The sequence below is a fragment of the Pseudophryne corroboree genome, unplaced genomic scaffold (genome assembly GCF_028390025.1).
Source record: "Pseudophryne corroboree isolate aPseCor3 unplaced genomic scaffold, aPseCor3.hap2 scaffold_416, whole genome shotgun sequence".
Classification (NCBI taxonomy): domain Eukaryota; kingdom Metazoa; phylum Chordata; class Amphibia; order Anura; family Myobatrachidae; genus Pseudophryne; species Pseudophryne corroboree.
In genome coordinates, this window is record NW_026970050.1 from 318,232 (window position 1) to 341,647 (window position 23,416).

Below are 23,416 nucleotides of genomic sequence, written 5' to 3' on the forward strand. Positions count from 1 at the left end.
CAGAAATTGGGACACTTTTGAAATTTTCATTTTTGATTAAAATTGTGGGTCTGGGGCTTACGTTTTTTTCATATACGGCCATACACATTTCTGACTCCAATTGGAAAACCATGCACCAGAATTAACTTCTATCACCTTGGTGATACATTTTGGATATGTACCTAAAGTTTAAAGCAGAAATTGGGACACTTTTGAAATTTTCATTTTTGATCAAAATTTTGGGTCCGGGGCTTATGTTTATTTCATATACGGCCATACACATTTCTGACTCCAATTGGAAAACCATGCACCAGAATTAATTTCTATCACCTTGGTGATACATTTTGGATATGTACCTAAAGTTTAAAGTAGAAATTGGGACACTTTTGAAATTTTCATTTTTGATCAAAATTGTGGGTCCAGGGCTTACGTTTTTTTCATATACGGCCATACACATTTCTGACTCCAATTGGAAAACCATGCACCAGAATTAACTTCTATCACCTTGGTGATACATTTTGGATATGTACCTAAAGTTTAAAGCAGAAATTGGGACACTTTTGAAATTTTCATTTTTGATTAAAATTGTGGGTCTGGGGCTTACGTTTTTTTCATATACGGCCATACACATTTCTGACTCCAATTGGAAAACCATGCACCAGAATTAACTTCTATCACCTTGGTGATACATTTTGGATATGTACCTAAAGTTTAAAGCAGAAATTGGGACACTTTTGAAATTTTCATTTTTGATCAAAATTTTGGGTCCGGGGCTTATGTTTATTTCATATACGGCCATACACATTTCTGACTCCAATTGGAAAACCATGCACCAGAATTAACTTCTGTCACCTTGGTGATACATTTTGGATATGTACCTAAAGTTTAAATCAGAAATTGGGACACTTTTGAAATTTTCATTTTTGATCAAAATTGTGGGTCCGGGGCTTATGTTTATTTCATATACGGCCATACACATTTCTGACTCCAATTGGAAAACCATGCACCAGAATTAATTTCTATCACCTTGGTGATACATTTTGGATATGTACCTAAAGTTTAAAGTAGAAATTGGGACACTTGAAATTTTCATTTTTGATCAAAATTGTGGGTCCGGGGCTTACGTTTTTTTCATATACGGCCATACACATTTCTGACTCCAATTGGAAAACCATGCACCAGAATTAACTTCTGTCACCTTGGTGATACATTTTGGATATGTACCTAAAGTTTAAAGCAGAAATTGGGACACTTTTGAAATTTTCATTTTTGATCAAAATTGTGGGTTTGGGGCTTATGTTTTTTTCCATATATGGTCATACACATTTCTGACTCCAATTGGAAAACCATGCACCAGAATTTACTTCTGTCACCTTGGTGATACATTTTGGATATGTACCTAAAGTTTTAAGCAGAAATTGGGACACTTTTGAAATTTTCATTTTTGATCAAAATTGTGGGTCCGGGGCTTATGTTTTTTTTCATATATGGTCATACACATTTCTGACTCCATTTGGAAAACCATGCACCAGAATTAATTTCTATCACCTTGGTGATACATTTTGGATATGTACCTAAAGTTTAAAGCAGAAATTGGGACACTTTTGAAATTTTCATTTTTGATCAAAATTGTGGGTCCGGGGCTTACGTTTTTTTCATATATGGTCATACACATTTCTGACTCCAATTGGAAAACCATGCACCAGAATTAATTTCTATCACCTTGGTGATACATTTTGGATATGTACCTAAAGTTTAAAGTAGAAATTGGGACACTTTTGAAATTTTCATTTTTGATCAAAATTGTGGGTCCGGGGCTTACGTTTTTTTCATATACGGCCATACACATTTCTGACTCCAATTGGAAAACCATGCACCAGAATTAACTTCTATCACCTTGGTGATACATTTTGGATATGTACCTAAAGTTTAAAGCAGAAATTGGGACACTTTTGAAATTTTCATTTTTGATTAAAATTGTGGGTCTGGGGCTTACGTTTTTTTCATATACGGCCATACACATTTCTGACTCCAATTGGAAAACCATGCACCAGAATTAACTTCTATCACCTTGGTGATACATTTTGGATATGTACCTAAAGTTTAAAGCAGAAATTGGGACACTTTTGAAATTTTCATTTTTGATCAAAATTTTGGGTCCGGGGCTTATGTTTATTTCATATACGGCCATACACATTTCTGACTCCAATTGGAAAACCATGCACCAGAATTAACTTCTGTCACCTTGGTGATACATTTTGGATATGTACCTAAAGTTTAAAGCAGAAATTGGGACACTTTTGAAATTTTCATTTTTGATCAAAATTGTGGGTCCGGGGCTTACGTTTTTTTCATATACGGCCATACACATTTCTGACTCCAATTGGAAAACCATGCACCAGAATAATCTTCTGTCACCTTGGTGATACATTTTGGATATGTACCTAAAGTTTAAAGCAGAAATTGGGACACTTTTGAAATTTTCATTTTTGATCAAAATTGTGGGTCCGGGGCTTACATTTATTTCATATACGGCCATACACATTTCTGACTCCAATTGGAAAACCATGCACCAGAATTAACTTCTGTCACCTTGGTGATACATTTTGGATATGTACCTAAAGTTTAAAGCAGAAATTGGGACACTTTTGAAATTTTCATTTTTGATCAAAATTGTGGGTCCGGGGCTTACGTTTTTTTTCATATATGGTCATACACATTTCTGACTCCATATGGAAAACCATGCACCAGAATTAATTTCTATCACCTTGGTGATACATTTTGGATATGTACCTAAAGTTTAAAGCAGAAATTGGGACACTTTTGAAATTTTCATTTTTGATCAAAATTGTGGGTCCGGGGCTTACGTTTTTTTCATATACGGCCATACACATTTCTGACTCCAATTGGAAAACCATGCACCAGAATTAATTTCTATCACCTTGGTGATACATTTTGGATATGTACCTAAAGTTTAAAGCAGAAATTGGGACACTTTTGAAATTTTCATTTTTGATCAAAATTGTGGGTCCGGGGCTTACGTTTTTTTCATATATGGTCATACACATTTCTGACTCCAATTGGAAAACCATGCACCAGAATTAATTTCTATCACCTTGGTGATACATTTTGGATATGTACCTAAAGTTTAAAGTAGAAATTGGGACACTTTTGAAATTTTCATTTTTGATCAAAATTGTGGGTCCAGGGCTTACGTTTTTTTCATATACGGCCATACACATTTCTGACTCCAATTGGAAAACCATGCACCAGAATTAACTTCTATCACCTTGGTGATACATTTTGGATATGTACCTAAAGTTTAAAGCAGAAATTGGGACACTTTTGAAATTTTCATTTTTGATTAAAATTGTGGGTCTGGGGCTTACGTTTTTTTCATATACGGCCATACACATTTCTGACTCCAATTGGAAAACCATGCACCAGAATTAACTTCTATCACCTTGGTGATACATTTTGGATATGTACCTAAAGTTTAAAGCAGAAATTGGGACACTTTTGAAATTTTCATTTTTGATCAAAATTTTGGGTCCGGGGCTTATGTTTATTTCATATACGGCCATACACATTTCTGACTCCAATTGGAAAACCATGCACCAGAATTAACTTCTGTCACCTTGGTGATACATTTTGGATATGTACCTAAAGTTTAAATCAGAAATTGGGACACTTTTGAAATTTTCATTTTTGATCAAAATTGTGGGTCCGGGGCTTATGTTTATTTCATATACGGCCATACACATTTCTGACTCCAATTGGAAAACCATGCACCAGAATTAATTTCTATCACCTTGGTGATACATTTTGGATATGTACCTAAAGTTTAAAGTAGAAATTGGGACACTTGAAATTTTCATTTTTGATCAAAATTGTGGGTCCGGGGCTTACGTTTTTTTCATATACGGCCATACACATTTCTGACTCCAATTGGAAAACCATGCACCAGAATTAACTTCTGTCACCTTGGTGATACATTTTGGATATGTACCTAAAGTTTAAAGCAGAAATTGGGACACTTTTGAAATTTTCATTTTTGATCAAAATTGTGGGTTTGGGGCTTATGTTTTTTTCCATATATGGTCATACACATTTCTGACTCCAATTGGAAAACCATGCACCAGAATTTACTTCTGTCACCTTGGTGATACATTTTGGATATGTACCTAAAGTTTTAAGCAGAAATTGGGACACTTTTGAAATTTTCATTTTTGATCAAAATTGTGGGTCCGGGGCTTATGTTTTTTTTCATATATGGTCATACACATTTCTGACTCCATTTGGAAAACCATGCACCAGAATTAATTTCTATCACCTTGGTGATACATTTTGGATATGTACCTAAAGTTTAAAGCAGAAATTGGGACACTTTTGAAATTTTCATTTTTGATCAAAATTGTGGGTCCGGGGCTTACGTTTTTTTCATATATGGTCATACACATTTCTGACTCCAATTGGAAAACCATGCACCAGAATTAATTTCTATCACCTTGGTGATACATTTTGGATATGTACCTAAAGTTTAAAGTAGAAATTGGGACACTTTTGAAATTTTCATTTTTGATCAAAATTGTGGGTCCGGGGCTTACGTTTTTTTCATATACGGCCATACACATTTCTGACTCCAATTGGAAAACCATGCACCAGAATTAACTTCTATCACCTTGGTGATACATTTTGGATATGTACCTAAAGTTTAAAGCAGAAATTGGGACACTTTTGAAATTTTCATTTTTGATTAAAATTGTGGGTCTGGGGCTTACGTTTTTTTCATATACGGCCATACACATTTCTGACTCCAATTGGAAAACCATGCACCAGAATTAACTTCTATCACCTTGGTGATACATTTTGGATATGTACCTAAAGTTTAAAGCAGAAATTGGGACACTTTTGAAATTTTCATTTTTGATCAAAATTTTGGGTCCGGGGCTTATGTTTATTTCATATACGGCCATACACATTTCTGACTCCAATTGGAAAACCATGCACCAGAATTAATTTCTATCACCTTGGTGATACATTTTGGATATGTACCTAAAGTTTAAAGTAGAAATTGGGACACTTTTGAAATTTTCATTTTTGATCAAAATTGTGGGTCCAGGGCTTACGTTTTTTTCATATACGGCCATACACATTTCTGACTCCAATTGGAAAACCATGCACCAGAATTAACTTCTATCACCTTGGTGATACATTTTGGATATGTACCTAAAGTTTAAAGCAGAAATTGGGACACTTTTGAAATTTTCATTTTTGATTAAAATTGTGGGTCTGGGGCTTACGTTTTTTTCATATACGGCCATACACATTTCTGACTCCAATTGGAAAACCATGCACCAGAATTAACTTCTATCACCTTGGTGATACATTTTGGATATGTACCTAAAGTTTAAAGCAGAAATTGGGACACTTTTGAAATTTTCATTTTTGATCAAAATTTTGGGTCCGGGGCTTATGTTTATTTCATATACGGCCATACACATTTCTGACTCCAATTGGAAAACCATGCACCAGAATTAACTTCTGTCACCTTGGTGATACATTTTGGATATGTACCTAAAGTTTAAATCAGAAATTGGGACACTTTTGAAATTTTCATTTTTGATCAAAATTGTGGGTCCGGGGCTTATGTTTATTTCATATACGGCCATACACATTTCTGACTCCAATTGGAAAACCATGCACCAGAATTAATTTCTATCACCTTGGTGATACATTTTGGATATGTACCTAAAGTTTAAAGTAGAAATTGGGACACTTGAAATTTTCATTTTTGATCAAAATTGTGGGTCCGGGGCTTACGTTTTTTTCATATACGGCCATACACATTTCTGACTCCAATTGGAAAACCATGCACCAGAATTAACTTCTGTCACCTTGGTGATACATTTTGGATATGTACCTAAAGTTTAAAGCAGAAATTGGGACACTTTTGAAATTTTCATTTTTGATCAAAATTGTGGGTTTGGGGCTTATGTTTTTTTCCATATATGGTCATACACATTTCTGACTCCAATTGGAAAACCATGCACCAGAATTTACTTCTGTCACCTTGGTGATACATTTTGGATATGTACCTAAAGTTTTAAGCAGAAATTGGGACACTTTTGAAATTTTCATTTTTGATCAAAATTGTGGGTCCGGGGCTTATGTTTTTTTTCATATATGGTCATACACATTTCTGACTCCATTTGGAAAACCATGCACCAGAATTAATTTCTATCACCTTGGTGATACATTTTGGATATGTACCTAAAGTTTAAAGCAGAAATTGGGACACTTTTGAAATTTTCATTTTTGATCAAAATTGTGGGTCCGGGGCTTACGTTTTTTTCATATATGGTCATACACATTTCTGACTCCAATTGGAAAACCATGCACCAGAATTAATTTCTATCACCTTGGTGATACATTTTGGATATGTACCTAAAGTTTAAAGTAGAAATTGGGACACTTTTGAAATTTTCATTTTTGATCAAAATTGTGGGTCCGGGGCTTACGTTTTTTTCATATACGGCCATACACATTTCTGACTCCAATTGGAAAACCATGCACCAGAATTAACTTCTATCACCTTGGTGATACATTTTGGATATGTACCTAAAGTTTAAAGCAGAAATTGGGACACTTTTGAAATTTTCATTTTTGATTAAAATTGTGGGTCTGGGGCTTACGTTTTTTTCATATACGGCCATACACATTTCTGACTCCAATTGGAAAACCATGCACCAGAATTAACTTCTATCACCTTGGTGATACATTTTGGATATGTACCTAAAGTTTAAAGCAGAAATTGGGACACTTTTGAAATTTTCATTTTTGATCAAAATTTTGGGTCCGGGGCTTATGTTTATTTCATATACGGCCATACACATTTCTGACTCCAATTGGAAAACCATGCACCAGAATTAACTTCTGTCACCTTGGTGATACATTTTGGATATGTACCTAAAGTTTAAAGCAGAAATTGGGACACTTTTGAAATTTTCATTTTTGATCAAAATTGTGGGTCCGGGGCTTACGTTTTTTTCATATACGGCCATACACATTTCTGACTCCAATTGGAAAACCATGCACCAGAATAATCTTCTGTCACCTTGGTGATACATTTTGGATATGTACCTAAAGTTTAAAGCAGAAATTGGGACACTTTTGAAATTTTCATTTTTGATCAAAATTGTGGGTCCGGGGCTTACATTTATTTCATATACGGCCATACACATTTCTGACTCCAATTGGAAAACCATGCACCAGAATTAACTTCTGTCACCTTGGTGATACATTTTGGATATGTACCTAAAGTTTAAAGCAGAAATTGGGACACTTTTGAAATTTTCATTTTTGATCAAAATTGTGGGTCCGGGGCTTACGTTTTTTTTCATATATGGTCATACACATTTCTGACTCCATATGGAAAACCATGCACCAGAATTAATTTCTATCACCTTGGTGATACATTTTGGATATGTACCTAAAGTTTAAAGCAGAAATTGGGACACTTTTGAAATTTTCATTTTTGATCAAAATTGTGGGTCCGGGGCTTACGTTTTTTTCATATACGGCCATACACATTTCTGACTCCAATTGGAAAACCATGCACCAGAATTAACTTCTATCACCTTGGTGATACATTTTGGATATGTACCTAAAGTTTAAAGCAGAAATTGGGACACTTTTGAAATTTTCATTTTTGATCAAAATTGTGGGTCCGGGGCTTACGTTTTTTTCATATATGGCCATACACATTTCTGACTCCAATTAGAAAACCATGCACCAGAATTAACTTCTGTCACCTTGGTGATACATTTTGGATATGTACCTAAAGTTTAAAGCAGAAATTGGGACACTTTTGAAATTTTCATTTTTGATCAAAATTGTTGGTCCGGGGCTTACGTTTTTTTTCATATATGGTCATACACATTTCTGACTCCAATTGGAAAACCATGCACCAGAATTAATTTCTATCACCTTGGTGATACATTTTGGATATGTACCTAAAGTTTAAAGTAGAAATTGGGACACTTGAAATTTTCATTTTTGATCAAAATTGTGGGTCCAAAGCTTACGTTTTTTTTTCATATACGGCCATACACATTTCTGACTCCAATTGGAAAACCATGCACCAGAATTAACTTCTGTCACCTTGGTGATACATTTTGGATATGTACCTAAAGTTTAAAGCAGAAATTGGGACACTTTTGAAATTTTCATTTTTGATCAAAATTGTGGGTTCAGGGCTTATGTTTTTTTTCATGTATGGTCATACACATTTCTGACTCCATTTGGAAAACCATGCACCAGAATTAATTTCTATCACCTTGGTGATACATTTTGGATATGTACCTAAAGTTTAAAGCAGAAATTGGGACACTTTTTAAATTTTCATTTTTGATCAAAATTGTGGGTCCGGGGCTTACGTTTTTTTTCATATATGGTCATACACATTTCTGACTCCAATTGGAAAACCATGCACCAGAATTAACTTCTGTCACCTTGGTGATACATTTTGGATATGTACCTAAAGTTTAAAGCAGAAATTGGGACACTTATGAAATTTTCATTTTTGATCAAAATTGTGGGTCCGGGGCTTATGTTTATTTCATATATGGCCATACACATTTCTGACTCCAATTGGAAAATCATGCACCAGAATTAACTTCTATCACCTTGGTGATACATTTTGGATATGTACCTAAAGTTTAAAGCAGAAATTGGGACACTTATGAAATTTTCATTTTTGATCAAAATTGTGGGTCCGGGGCTTATGTTTATTTCATATATGGATATACACATTTCTGACTCCAATTGGAAAACCATGCACCAGAATTAACTTCTGTCACCTTGGTGATACATTTTGGATATGTACCTAAAGTTTAAAGCAGAAATTGGGACACTTTTGAAATTTTCATTTTTGATCAAAATTGTGGGTCCGGGGCTTACGTTTTTTTTCATATATGGTCATACACATTTCTGACTCCATATGGAAACCATGCACCAGAATTAATTTCTATCACCTTGGTGATACATTTTGGATATGTACCTAAAGTTTAAAGCAGAAATTGGGACACTTTTGAAATTTTCATTTTTGATCAAAATTGTGGGTCCGGGGCTTATGTTTATTTCATATACGGCCATACACATTTCTGACTCCAATTGGAAAACCATGCACCAGAATTAACTTCTGTCACCTTGGTGATACATTTTGGATATGTACCTAAAGTTTAAAGCAGAAATTGGGACACTTTTGAAATTTTCATTATTGATCAAAATTGTGGGTCCGGGGCTTACGTTTTTTTCATATACGGCCATACACATTTCTGACTCCAATTGGAAAACCATGCACCAGAATAATCTTCTGTCACCTTGGTGATACATTTTGGATATGTACCTAAAGTTTAAAGCAGAAATTGGGACACTTTTGAAATTTTCATTTTTGATCAAAATTGTGGGTCCGGGGCTTACATTTATTTCATATACGGCAATACACATTTCTGACTCCAATTGGAAAACCATGCACCAGAATTAACTTCTGTCACCTTGGTGATACATTTTGGATATGTACCTAAAGTTTAAAGCAGAAATTGGGACACTTTTGAAATTTTCATTTTTGATCAAAATTGTGGGTCCGGGGCTTACGTTTTTTTTCATATATGGTCATACACATTTCTGACTCCATATGGAAAACCATGCACCAGAATTAATTTCTATCACCTTGGTGATACATTTTGGATATGTACCTAAAGTTTAAAGCAGAAATTGGGACACTTTTGAAATTTTCATTTTTGATCAAAATTGTGGGTCCGGGGCTTACGTTTTTTTCATATACGGCCATACACATTTCTGACTCCAATTGGAAAACCATGCACCAGAATTAACTTCTATCACCTTGGTGATACATTTTGGATATGTACCTAAAGTTTAAAGCAGAAATTGGGACACTTTTGAAATTTTCATTTTTGATCAAAATTGTGGGTCCGGGGCTTACGTTTTTATCATATATGGCCATACACATTTCTGACTCCAATTAGAAAACCATGCACCAGAATTAACTTCTGTCACCTTGGTGATACATTTTGGATATGTACCTAAAGTTTAAAGCAGAAATTGGGACACTTTTGAAATTTTCATTTTTGATCAAAATTGTTGGTCCGGGGCTTACGTTTTTTTTCATATATGGTCATACACATTTCTGACTCCAATTGGAAAACCATGCACCAGAATTAATTTCTATCACCTTGGTGATACATTTTGGATATGTACCTAAAGTTTAAAGCAGAAATTGGGACACTTATGAAATTTTCATTTTTGATCAAAATTGTGGGTCCGGGGCTTATGTTTATTTCATATACGGCCATACACATTTCTGACTCCAATTGGAAAACCATGCACCAGAATTAATTTCTATCACCTTGGTGATACATTTTGGATATGTACCTAAAGTTTAAAGTAGAAATTGGGACACTTGAAATTTTCATTTTTGATCAAAATTGTGGGTCCGGGGCTTACGTTTTTTTTTCATATACGGCCATACACATTTCTGACTCCAATTGGAAAACCATGCACCAGAATTAACTTCTGTCACCTTGGTGATACATTTTGGATATGTACCTAAAGTTTAAAGCAGAAATTGGGACACTTTTGAAATTTTCATTTTTGATCAAAATTGTGGGTTCGGGGCTTATGTTTTTTTTCATGTATGGTCATACACATTTCTGACTCCATTTGGAAAACCATGCACCAGAATTAATTTCTATCACCTTGGTGATACATTTTGGATATGTACCTAAAGTTTAAAGCAGAAATTGGGACACTTTTTAAATTTTCATTTTTGATCAAAATTGTGGGTCCGGGGCTTACGTTTTTTTTTCATATATGGTCATACACATTTCTGACTCCAATTGGAAAAGCATGCACCAGAATTAACTTCTATCACCTTGTTGATACATTTTGGATATGTACCTAAAGTTTAAAGCAGAAATTGGGACACTTTTAAAATTTTCATTTTTGATCAAAATTGTGGGTCCGGGGCTTATGTTTATTTCATATACGGCCATATACATTTCTGACTCCAATTGGAAAACCATGCACCAGAATTAACTTCTGTCACCTTGGTGATACATTTTGGATATGTACCTAAAGTTTAAAGCAGAAATTGGGACACTTATGAAATTTTCATTTTTTATCAAAATTGTGGGTCCGGGGCTTATGTTTATTTCATATATGGCCATACACATTTCTGACTCCAATTGGAAAATCATGCACCAGAATTAACTTCTATCACCTTGGTAATACATTTTGGATATGTACCTAAAGTTTAAAGCAGAAATTGGGACACTTATGAAATTTTCATTTTTGATCAAAATTGTGGTTCCGGGGCTTATGTTTATTTCATATATGGATATACACATTTCTGACTCCAATTGGAAAACCATGCACCAGAATTAACTTCTGTCACCTTGGTGATACATTTTGGATATGTACCTAAAGTTTAAAGCAGAAATTGGGACACTTTTGAAATTTTCATTTTTGATCAAAATTGTGGGTCCGGAGCTTACGTTTTTTTTCATATATGGTCATACACATTTCTGACTCCATATGGAAAACCATACACCAGAATTAATTTCTATCACCTTGGTGATACATTTTGGATATGTACCTAAAGTTTAAAGCAGAAATTGGGACACTTTTGAAATTTTCATTTTTGATCAAAATTGTGGGTCCGGGGCTTACGTTTTTTTCATATACGGCCATACACATTTCTGACTCCAATTGGAAAACCATGCACCAGAATTAACTTCTATCACCTTGGTGATACATTTTGGAAATGTACCTAAAGTTTAAAGCAGAAATTGGGACACTTTTGAAATTTTCATTTTTGATCAAAATTGTGGGTCCGGGGCTTACGTTTTTTTCATATATGGCCATACACATTTCTGACTCCAATTAGAAAACCATGCACCAGAATTAACTTCTGTCACCCTGGTGATACATTTTGGATATGTACCTAAAGTTTAAAGCAGAAATTGGGACACTTTTGAAATTTTCATTTTTGATCAAAATTGTTGGTCCGGGGCTTACGTTTTTTTTCATATATGGTCATACACATTTCTGACTCCAATTGGAAAACCATGCACCAGAATTAATTTCTATCACCTTGGTGATACATTTTGGATATGTACCTAAAGTTTAAAGTAGAAATTGGGACACTTTTGAAATTTTCATTTTTGATCAAAATTGTGGGTCCGGGGCTTACGTTTTTTTTCATAGACGGCCATACACATTTCTGACTCCAATTGGAAAACCATGCACCAGAATTAATTTCTATCACCTTGGTGATACATTTTGGATATGTACCTAAAGTTTAAAGCAGAAATTGGGACACTTATGAAATTTTCATTTTTGATCAAAATTGTGGGTCCGGGGCTTATGTTTATTTCATATATGGCCATACACATTTCTGACTCCAATTGGAAAACCATGCACCAGAATTAATTTCTATCACCTTGGTGATACATTTCGGATATGTACCTAAAGTTTAAAGTAGAAATTGGGACACTTGAAATTTTCATTTTTGATCAAAATTGTGGGTCCGGGGCTTACGTTTTTTTCATATACGGCCATACACATTTCTGACTCCAATTGGAAAACCATGCACCAGAATTAACTTCTGTCACCTTGGTGATACATTTTGGATATGTACCTAAAGTTTAATGCAGAAATTGGGACACTTTTGAAATTTTCATTTTTGATCAAAATTGTGGGTTCGGGGCTTATGTTTTTTTTCATGTATGGTCATACACATTTCTGACTCCATTTGGAAAACCATGCACCAGAATTAATTTCTATCACCTTGGTGATACATTTTGGATATGTACCTAAAGTTTAAAGCAGAAATTGGGACACTTTTTAAATTTTCATTTTTGATCAAAATTGTGGGTCCGGGGCTTACGTTTTTTTTCATATATGGTCATACACATTTCTGACTCCAATTGGAAAACCATGCACCAGAATTAACTTCTATCACCTTGGCTATACATTTTGGATATGTACCTAAAGTTTAAAGCAGAAATTGGGACACTTTTAAAATTTTCATTTTTGATCAAAATTGTGGGTCCGGGGCTTATGTTTATTTCATATACGGCCATACACATTTCTGACTCCAATTGGAAAACCATGCACCAGAATTAACTTCTGTCACCTTGGTGATACATTTTGGATATGTACCTAAAGTTTAAAGCAGAAATTGGGACACTTATGAAATTTTCATTTTTGATCAAAATTGTGGGTCCGGGGCTTATGTTTATTTCATATATGGCCATACACATTTCTGACTCCAATTGGAAAATCATGCACCAGAATTAACTTCTATCACCTTGGTGATACATTTTGATATGTACCTAAAGTTTAAAGCAGAAATTGGGACACTTATGAAATTTTCATTTTTGATCAAAATTGTGGGTCCAGGGCTTACGTTTTTTTCATATACGGCCATACACATTTCTTACTCCAATTGGAAAACCATGCACCAGAATTAACTTCTATCACCTTGGTGATACATTTTGGATATGTACCTAAAGTTTAAAGCAGAAATTGGGACACTTTTGAAATTTTAATTTTTGATTAAAATTGTGGGTCTGGGGCTTATGTTTTTTTCATATACGGCCATACACATTTCTGACTCCAATTGGAAAACCATGCACCAGAATTAACTTCTATCACCTTGGTGATACATTTTGGATATGTACCTAAAGTTTAAAGCAGAAATTGGGAAACTTTTGAAATTTTCATTTTTGATCAAAATTTTGGGTCCGGGGCTTATGTTTATTTCATATACGGCCATACACATTTCTGACTCCAATTGGAAAACCATGCACCAGAATTAACTTCTGTCACCTTGGTGATACATTTTGGATATGTACCTAAAGTTTAAAGCAGAAATTGGGACACTTTTGAAATTTTCATTTTTGATCAAAATTGTGGGTCCGGGGCTTATGTTTATTTCATATACGGCCATACACATTTCTGACTCCAATTGGAAAACCATGCACCAGAATTAATTTCTATCACCTTGGTGATACATTTTGGATATGTACATAAAGTTTAAAGTAGAAATTGGGACACTTGAAATTTTCATTTTTGATCAAAATTGTGGGTCCGGGGCTTACGTTTTTTTCATATACGGCCATACACATTTCTGACTCCAATTGGAAAACCATGCACCAGAATTAACTTCTGTCACCTTGGTGATACATTTTGGATATGTACCTAAAGTTTAAAGCAGAAATTGGGACACTTTTGAAATTTTCATTTTTGATCAAAATTGTGGGTTTGGGGCTTATGTTTTTTTCCTTATATGGTCATACACATTTCTGACTCCAATTGGAAAACCATGCACCAGAATTTACTTCTGTCACCTTGGTGATACATTTTGGATATGTACCTAAAGATTTAAGCAGAAATTGGGACACTTTTGAAATTTTCATTTTTGATCAAAATTGTGGGTCCGGGGCTTACGTTTTTTTTCATATATGGTCATACACATTTCTGACTCCATTTGGAAAACCATGCACCAGAATTAATTTCTATCACCTTGGTGATACATTTTGGATATGTACCTAAAGTTTAAAGCAGAAATTGGGACACTTTTGAAATTTTCATTTTTGATCAAAATTGTGGGTCCGGGGCTTACGTTTTTTTCATATATGGTCATACACATTTCTGACTCCAATTGGAAAACCATGCACCAGAATTAATTTCTATCACCTTGGTGATACATTTTGGATATGTACCTAAAGTTTAAAGTAGAAATTGGGACACTTTTGAAATTTTCATTTTTGATCAAAATTGTGGGTCCGGGGCTTACGTTTTTTTCATATACGGCCATACACATTTCTGACTCCAATTGGAAAACCATGCACCAGAATTAACTTCTATCACCTTGGTGATACATTTTGGATATGTACCTAAAGTTTAAAGCAGAAATTGGGACACTTTTGAAATTTTCATTTTTGATTAAAATTGTGGGTCTGGGGCTTACGTTTTTTTCATATACGGCCATACACATTTCTGACTCCAATTGGAAAACCATGCACCAGAATTAACTTCTATCACCTTGGTGATACATTTTGGATATGTACCTAAAGTTTAAAGCAGAAATTGGGACACTTTTGAAATTTTCATTTTTGATCAAAATTTTGGGTCCGGGGCTTATGTTTATTTCATATACGGCCATACACATTTCTGACTCCAATTGGAAAACCATGCACCAGAATTAACTTCTGTCACCTTGGTGATACATTTTGGATATGTACCTAAAGTTTAAAGCAGAAATTGGGACACTTTTGAAATTTTCATTTTTGATCAAAATTGTGGGTCCGGGGCTTACGTTTTTTTCATATACGGCCATACACATTTCTGACTCCAATTGGAAAACCATGCACCAGAATAATCTTCTGTCACCTTGGTGATACATTTTGGATATGTACCTAAAGTTTAAAGCAGAAATTGGGACACTTTTGAAATTTTCATTTTTGATCAAAATTGTGGGTCCGGGGCTTACATTTATTTCATATACGGCCATACACATTTCTGACTCCAATTGGAAAACCATGCACCAGAATTAACTTCTGTCACCTTGGTGATACATTTTGGATATGTACCTAAAGTTTAAAGCAGAAATTGGGACACTTTTGAAATTTTCATTTTTGATCAAAATTGTGGGTCCGGGGCTTACGTTTTTTTTCATATATGGTCATACACATTTCTGACTCCATATGGAAAACCATGCACCAGAATTAATTTCTATCACCTTGGTGATACATTTTGGATATGTACCTAAAGTTTAAAGCAGAAATTGGGACACTTTTGAAATTTTCATTTTTGATCAAAATTGTGGGTCCGGGGCTTACGTTTATTTCATATACGGCCATACACATTTCTGACTCCAATTGGAAAACCATGCACCAGAATTAACTTCTATCACCTTGGTGATACATTTTGGATATGTACCTAAAGTTTAAAGCAGAAATTGGGACACTTTTGAAATTTTCATTTTTGATCAAAATTGTGGGTCCGGGGCTTACGTTTTTTTCATATATGGCCATACACATTTCTGACTCCAATTAGAAAACCATGCACCAGAATTAACTTCTGTCACCTTGGTGATACATTTTGGATATGTACCTAAAGTTTAAAGCAGAAATTGGGACACTTTTGAAATTTTCATTTTTGATCAAAATTGTTGTATCGGGGCTTACGTTTTTTTTCATATATGGTCATACACATTTCTGACTCCAATTGGAAAACCATGCACCAGAATTAATTTCTATCACCTTGGTGATACATTTTGGATATGTACCTAAAGTTTAAAGCAGAAATTGGGACACTTTTGAAATTTTCATTTTTGATCAAAATTTTGGGTCCGGGGCTTATGTTTATTTCATATACGGCCATACACATTTCTGACTCCAATTGGAAAACCATGCACCAGAATTAACTTCTGTCACCTTGGTGATACATTTTGGATATGTACCTAAAGTTTAAAGCAGAAATTGGGACACTTTTGAAATTTTCATTTTTGATCAAAATTGTGGGTCCGGGGCTTACGTTTTTTTCATATACGGCCATACACATTTCTGACTCCAATTGGAAAACCATGCACCAGAATTAACTTCTATCACCTTGGTGATACATTTTGGATATGTACCTAAAGTTTAAAGCAGAAATTGGGACACTTTTGAAATTTTCATTTTTGATCAAAATTTTGGGTCCGGGGCTTATGTTTATTTCATATACGGCCATACACATTTCTGACTCCAATTGGAAAACCATGCACCAGAATTAACTTCTGTCACCTTGGTGATACATTTTGGATATGTACCTAAAGTTTAAAGCAGAAATTGGGACACTTTTGAAATTTTCATTTTTGATCAAAATTGTGGGTCCGGGGCTTACGTTTTTTTCATATACGGCCATACACATTTCTGACTCCAATTGGAAAACCATGCACCAGAATAATCTTCTGTCACCTTGGTGATACATTTTGGATATGTACCTAAAGTTTAAAGCAGAAATTGGGACACTTTTGAAATTTTCATTTTTGATCAAAATTTTGGGTCCGGGGCTTATGTTTATTTCATATACGGCCATACACATTTCTGACTCCAATTGGAAAACCATGCACCAGAATTAACTTCTGTCACCTTGGTGATACATTTTGGATATGTACCTAAAGTTTAAAGCAGAAATTGGGACACTTTTGAAATTTTCATTTTTGATCAAAATTGTGGGTCCGGGGCTTACGTTTTTTTCATATACGGCCATACACATTTCTGACTCCAATTGGAAAACCATGCACCAGAATAATCTTCTGTCACCTTGGTGATACATTTTGGATATGTACCTAAAGTTTAAAGCAGAAATTGGGACACTTTTGAAATTTTCATTTTTGATCAAAATTTTGGGTCCGGGGCTTATGTTTATTTCATATACGGCCATACACATTTCTGACTCCAATTGGAAAACCATGCACCAGAATTAACTTCTGTCACCTTGGTGATACATTTTGGATATGTACCTAAAGTTTAAAGCAGAAATTGGGACACTTTTGAAATTTTCATTTTTGATCAAAATTGTGGGTCCGGGGCTTACGTTTTTTTTCATATATGGTCATACACATTTCTGACTCCATATGGAAAACCATGCACCAGAATTAATTTCTATCACCTTGGTGATACATTTTGGATATGTACCTAAAGTTTAAAGCAGAAATTGGGACACTTTTGAAATTTTCATTTTTGATCAAAATTGTGGGTCCGGGGCTTACGTTTATTTCATATACGGCCATACACATTTCTGACTCCAATTGGAAAACCATGCACCAGAATTAACTTCTATCACCTTGGTGATACATTTTGGATATGTACCTAAAGTTTAAAGCAGAAATTGGGACACTTTTGAAATTTTCATTTTTGATCAAAATTGTGGGTCCGGGGCTTACGTTTTTTTCATATATGGCCATACACATTTCTGACTCCAATTAGAAAACCATGCACCAGAATTAACTTCTGTCACCTTGGTGATACATTTTGGATATGTACCTAAAGTTTAAAGCAGAAATTGGGACACTTTTGAAATTTTCATTTTTGATCAAAATTGTTGGTCCGGGGCTTACGTTTTTTTTCATATATGGTCATACACATTTCTGACTCCAATTGGAAAACCATGCACCAGAATTAATTTCTATCACCTTGGTGATACATTTTGGATATGTACCTAAAGTTTAAAGCAGAAATTGGGACACTTTTGAAATTTTCATTTTTGATCAAAATTTTGGGTCCGGGGCTTATGTTTATTTCATATACGGCCATACACATTTCTGACTCCAATTGGAAAACCATGCACCAGAATTAACTTCTGTCACCTTGGTGATACATTTTGGATATGTACCTAAAGTTTAAAGCAGAAATTGGGACACTTTTGAAATTTTCATTTTTGATCAAAATTGTGGGTCCGGGGCTTACGTTTTTTTCATATACGGCCATACACATTTCTGACTCCAATTGGAAAACCATGCACCAGAATTAACTTCTATCACCTTGGTGATACATTTTGGATATGTACCTAAAGTTTAAAGCAGAAATTGGGACTTTTGAAATTTTCATTTTTGATCAAAATTTTGGGTCCGGGGCTTATGTTTATTTCATATACGGCCATACACATTTCTGACTCCAATTGGAAAACCATGCACCAGAATTAACTTCTGTCACCTTGGTGATACATTTTGGATATGTACCTAAAGTTTAAAGCAGAAATTGGGACACTTTTGAAATTTTCATTTTTGATCAAAATTGTGGGTCCGGGGCTTACGTTTTTTTCATATACGGCCATACACATTTCTGACTCCAATTGGAAAACCATGCACCAGAATAATCTTCTGTCACCTTGGTGATACATTTTGGATATGTACCTAAAGTTTAAAGCAGAAATTGGGACACTTTTGAAATTTTCATTTTTGATCAAAATTTTGGGTCCGGGGCTTATGTTTATTTCATATACGGCCATACACATTTCTGACTCCAATTGGAAAACCATGCACCAGAATTAACTTCTGTCACCTTGGTGATACATTTTGGATATGTACCTAAAGTTTAAAGCAGAAATTGGGACACTTTTGAAATTTTCATTTTTGATCAAAATTGTGGGTCCGGGGCTTACGTTTTTTTCATATACGGCCATACACATTTCTGACTCCAATTGGAAAACCATGCACCAGAATAATCTTCTGTCACCTTGGTGATACATTTTGGATATGTACCTAAAGTTTAAAGCAGAAATTGGGACACTTTTGAAATTTTCATTTTTGATCAAAATTTTGGGTCCGGGGCTTATGTTTATTTCATATACGGCCATACACATTTCTGACTCCAATTGGAAAACCATGCACCAGAATTAACTTCTGTCACCTTGGTGATACATTTTGGATATGTACCTAAAGTTTAAAGCAGAAATTGGGACACTTTTGAAATTTTCATTTTTGATCAAAATTGTGGGTCCGGGGCTTACGTTTTTTTCATATACGGCCATACACATTTCTGACTCCAATTGGAAAACCATGCACCAGAATAATCTTCTGTCACCTTGGTGATACATTTTGGATATGTACCTAAAGTTTAAAGCAGAAATTGGGACACTTTTGAAATTTTCATTTTTGATCAAAATTGTGGGTCCGGGGCTTACATTTATTTCATATACGGCCATACACATTTCTGACTCCAATTGGAAAACCATGCACCAGAATTAACTTCTGTCACCTTGGTGATACATTTTGGATATGTACCTAAAGTTTAAAGCAGAAATTGGGACACTTTTGAAATTTTCATTTTTGATCAAAATTGTGGGTCCGGGGCTTACGTTTTTTTTCATATATGGTCATACACATTTCTGACTCCATATGGAAAACCATGCACCAGAATTAATTTCTATCACCTTGGTGATACATTTTGGATATGTACCTAAAGTTTAAAGCAGAAATTGGGACACTTTTGAAATTTTCATTTTTGATCAAAATTGTGGGTCCGGGGCTTACGTTTTTTTCATATACGGCCATACACATTTCTGACTCCAATTGGAAAACCATGCACCAGAATTAACTTCTATCACCTTGGTGATACATTTTGGATATGTACCTAAAGTTTAAAGCAGAAATTGGGACACTTTTGAAATTTTCATTTTTGATCAAAATTGTGGGTCCGGGGCTTACGTTTTTTTCATATATGGCCATACACATTTCTGACTCCAATTAGAAAACCATGCACCAGAATTAACTTCTGTCACCTTGGTGATACATTTTGGATATGTACCTAAAGTTTAAAGCAGAAATTGGGACACTTTTGAAATTTTCATTTTTGATCAAAATTGTTGGTCCGGGGCTTACGTTTTTTTTCATATATGGTCATACACATTTCTGACTCCAATTGGAAAACCATGCACCAGAATTAATTTCTATCACCTTGGTGATACATTTTGGATATGTACCTAAAGTTTAAAGTAGAAATTGGGACACTTTTGAAATTTTCATTTTTGATCAAAATTGTGGGTCCGGGGCTTACGTTTTTTTTCATATACGGCCATACACATTTCTGACTCCAATTGGAAAACCATGCACCAGAATTAACTTCTATCACCTTGGTGATACATTTTGGATATGTACCTAAAGTTTAAAGTAGAAATTGGGACACTTGAAATTTTCATTTTTGATCAAAATTGTGGGTCCGGGGCTTACGTTTTTTTTTCATATACGGCCATACACATTTCTGACTCCAATTGGAAAACCATGCACCAGAATTAACTTCTGTCACCTTGGTGATACATTTTGGATATGTACCTAAAGTTTAAAGCAGAAATTGGGACACTTTTGAAATTTTCATTTTTGATCAAAATTGTGGGTTCAGGGCTTATGTTTTTTTTCATGTATGGTCATACACATTTCTGACTCCATTTGGAAAACCATGCACCAGAATTAATTTCTATCACCTTGGTGATACATTTTGGATATGTACCTAAAGTTTAAAGCAGAAATTGGGACACTTTTGAAATTTTCATTTTTGATCAAAATTGTGGGTCCGAGGCTTACGTTTTTTTTCATATATGGTCATACACATTTCTGACTCCAATTGGAAAACCATGCACCAGAATTAACTTCTATCACCTTGGTGATACATTTTGGATATGTACCTAAAGTTTAAAGCAGAAATTGGGACACTTTTAAAATTTTCATTTTTGATCAAAATTGTGGGTCCGGGGCTTATGTTTATTTCATATACGGCCATACACATTTCTGACTCCAATTGGAAAACCATGCACCAGAATTAATTTCTATCACCTTGGTGATACATTTTGGATATGTACCTAAAGTTTAAAGTAGAAATTGGGACACTTATGAAATTTTCATTTTTGATCAAAATTGTGGGTCCGGGGCTTACGTTTTATTTCATATATGGCCATACACATTTCTGACTCCAATTGGAAAATCATGCACCAGAATTAACTTCTATCACCTTGGTGATACATTTTGGATATGTACCTAAAGTTTAAAGCAGAAATTGGGACACTTATGAAATTTTCTATTTTTGATCAAAATTGTGGGTCCGGGGCTTATGTTTATTTCATATATGGATATACACATTTCTGACTCCAATTGGAAAACCATGCACCAGAATTAACTTCTGTCACCTTGGTGATACATTTTGGATATGTACCTAAAGTTTAAAGCAGAAATTGGGACACTTTTGAAATTTTCATTTTTGATCAAAATTGTGGGTCCGGGGCTTACGTTTTTTTTCATATATGGTCATACACATTTCTGACTCCATATGGAAACCATGCACCAGAATTAATTTCTATCACCTTGGTGATACATTTTGGATATGTACCTAAAGTTTAAAGCAGAAATTGGGACACTTTTGAAATTTTCATTTTTGATCAAAATTGTGGGTCCGGGGCTTATGTTTATTTCATATATGGCCATACACATTTCTGACTCCAATTGGAAAACGAAAATTGGGTTAAGGATGCCGCACAAGAGTAAATGATGTTGCATGAGTAGATAATTAATGTAAGTTTCCAAGAAAACCGACCAACCGAAAAAACTTTCGGAATTAATCACCATCTACCATTAAACTGTCAAAGTTGTGGGTAGAAAAAAGGAGGGTGATTGTCGATGGTGCTCCCATGGGTCTATTACATTGGTAATAAAGAGAAGAGAGAAAAAGAAAAAGAAACCCTTGTTGGGAGCACTCACTCTTGGAAACAATGGAGAGTTAGATAATACTTGATAAATTAGGTATTTAAAACGTAACTTTTAATTATTTATAGGTAAAATACGGAGTACACCCTGTTTTGTTGTTTAAAATGTAATTAAATAAACGTGAATCATTGGTTTCGAATTACCGCTGTGAATATATAGGTGAAAACATGTATATATATAAGGCCAAAAAATTGCAAAAAAAGGTTCGGCATGAAATATGGCAAAATCAAGGAATGTGCCCACCAGGTATTGTTTTTTAGGTTAGTGCAATAATCTGAGTATTGCCGTCAAGTAAAACCTACAACACCAGGTATTCCTTAGTGGTCAACCACCTAAGTACTGACCAGGCCCAACACCGTATTGCTTCCAAGATCGGACGAGATTGGGCATGCGCGGTGTGGTGTGGTAGTAGATTTTGGTTTGAGCAGCTGGTATGCAGCTATCAACTACAACACAGACCTGGTTCTTGAAATGGGCAGATAGCCTCTTAGAGAAGAGACATGTGTTTGACCATCATTGCACCGAATTGTATTCCAAATATATAGGTATACTAAGGTTTAAATCATATGATCAGTCGGTTTTGCCAAACTGAGCCGCCTGCATGTTGCTTTTGATTGTGTGTGCTATGCAACATAAATCCCCAATGGATTTTTCACACGTAGTAGGGCATAAGAAAACCCTTGTTGTACTGATGACACGCCAACAAAAAAACATTAAATAATGAAAGTAATGTAATGTCATTAAGGCTGAAAATTATTCAAAAATATCTTTATCAGCTGTATAGACAGACTGGCAGATAAATAAATAGGGAATGTATTACAAAAGACACAAACCCTCCTGCCCACACTTAGGCTAAACGGAACCTTAGAGCCTGAAACGCCGCATGCTGTCTGTGTGGCAATCTTGTTGCCAAAATGAACCACTAAACATGTATCCACTGAATCTCCACAATAAATTAATCAAAAATATGGCATGCCGAATATAATTTGTGCTTCATTGGCAATTGTATATACAATCATTCATGTGCTCATATTTAAGATATCTGTGGGGAAAAAAAAGGAAGAATTATGCTGCTGAATATGCAGGAATAAATGAGTGGCAACATATATG

General features: G+C 34.7%; 1 pseudogene; it reads right to left on the bottom strand.

The window, feature by feature from the left end:
* Positions 1 to 22,601: 22,601 nt before the first annotated feature.
* On the bottom strand, positions 22,602 to 22,720 carry LOC135025486 (5S ribosomal RNA; annotated as a pseudogene).
* Between the last annotated feature and the right edge of the window lie 696 nt (positions 22,721 to 23,416).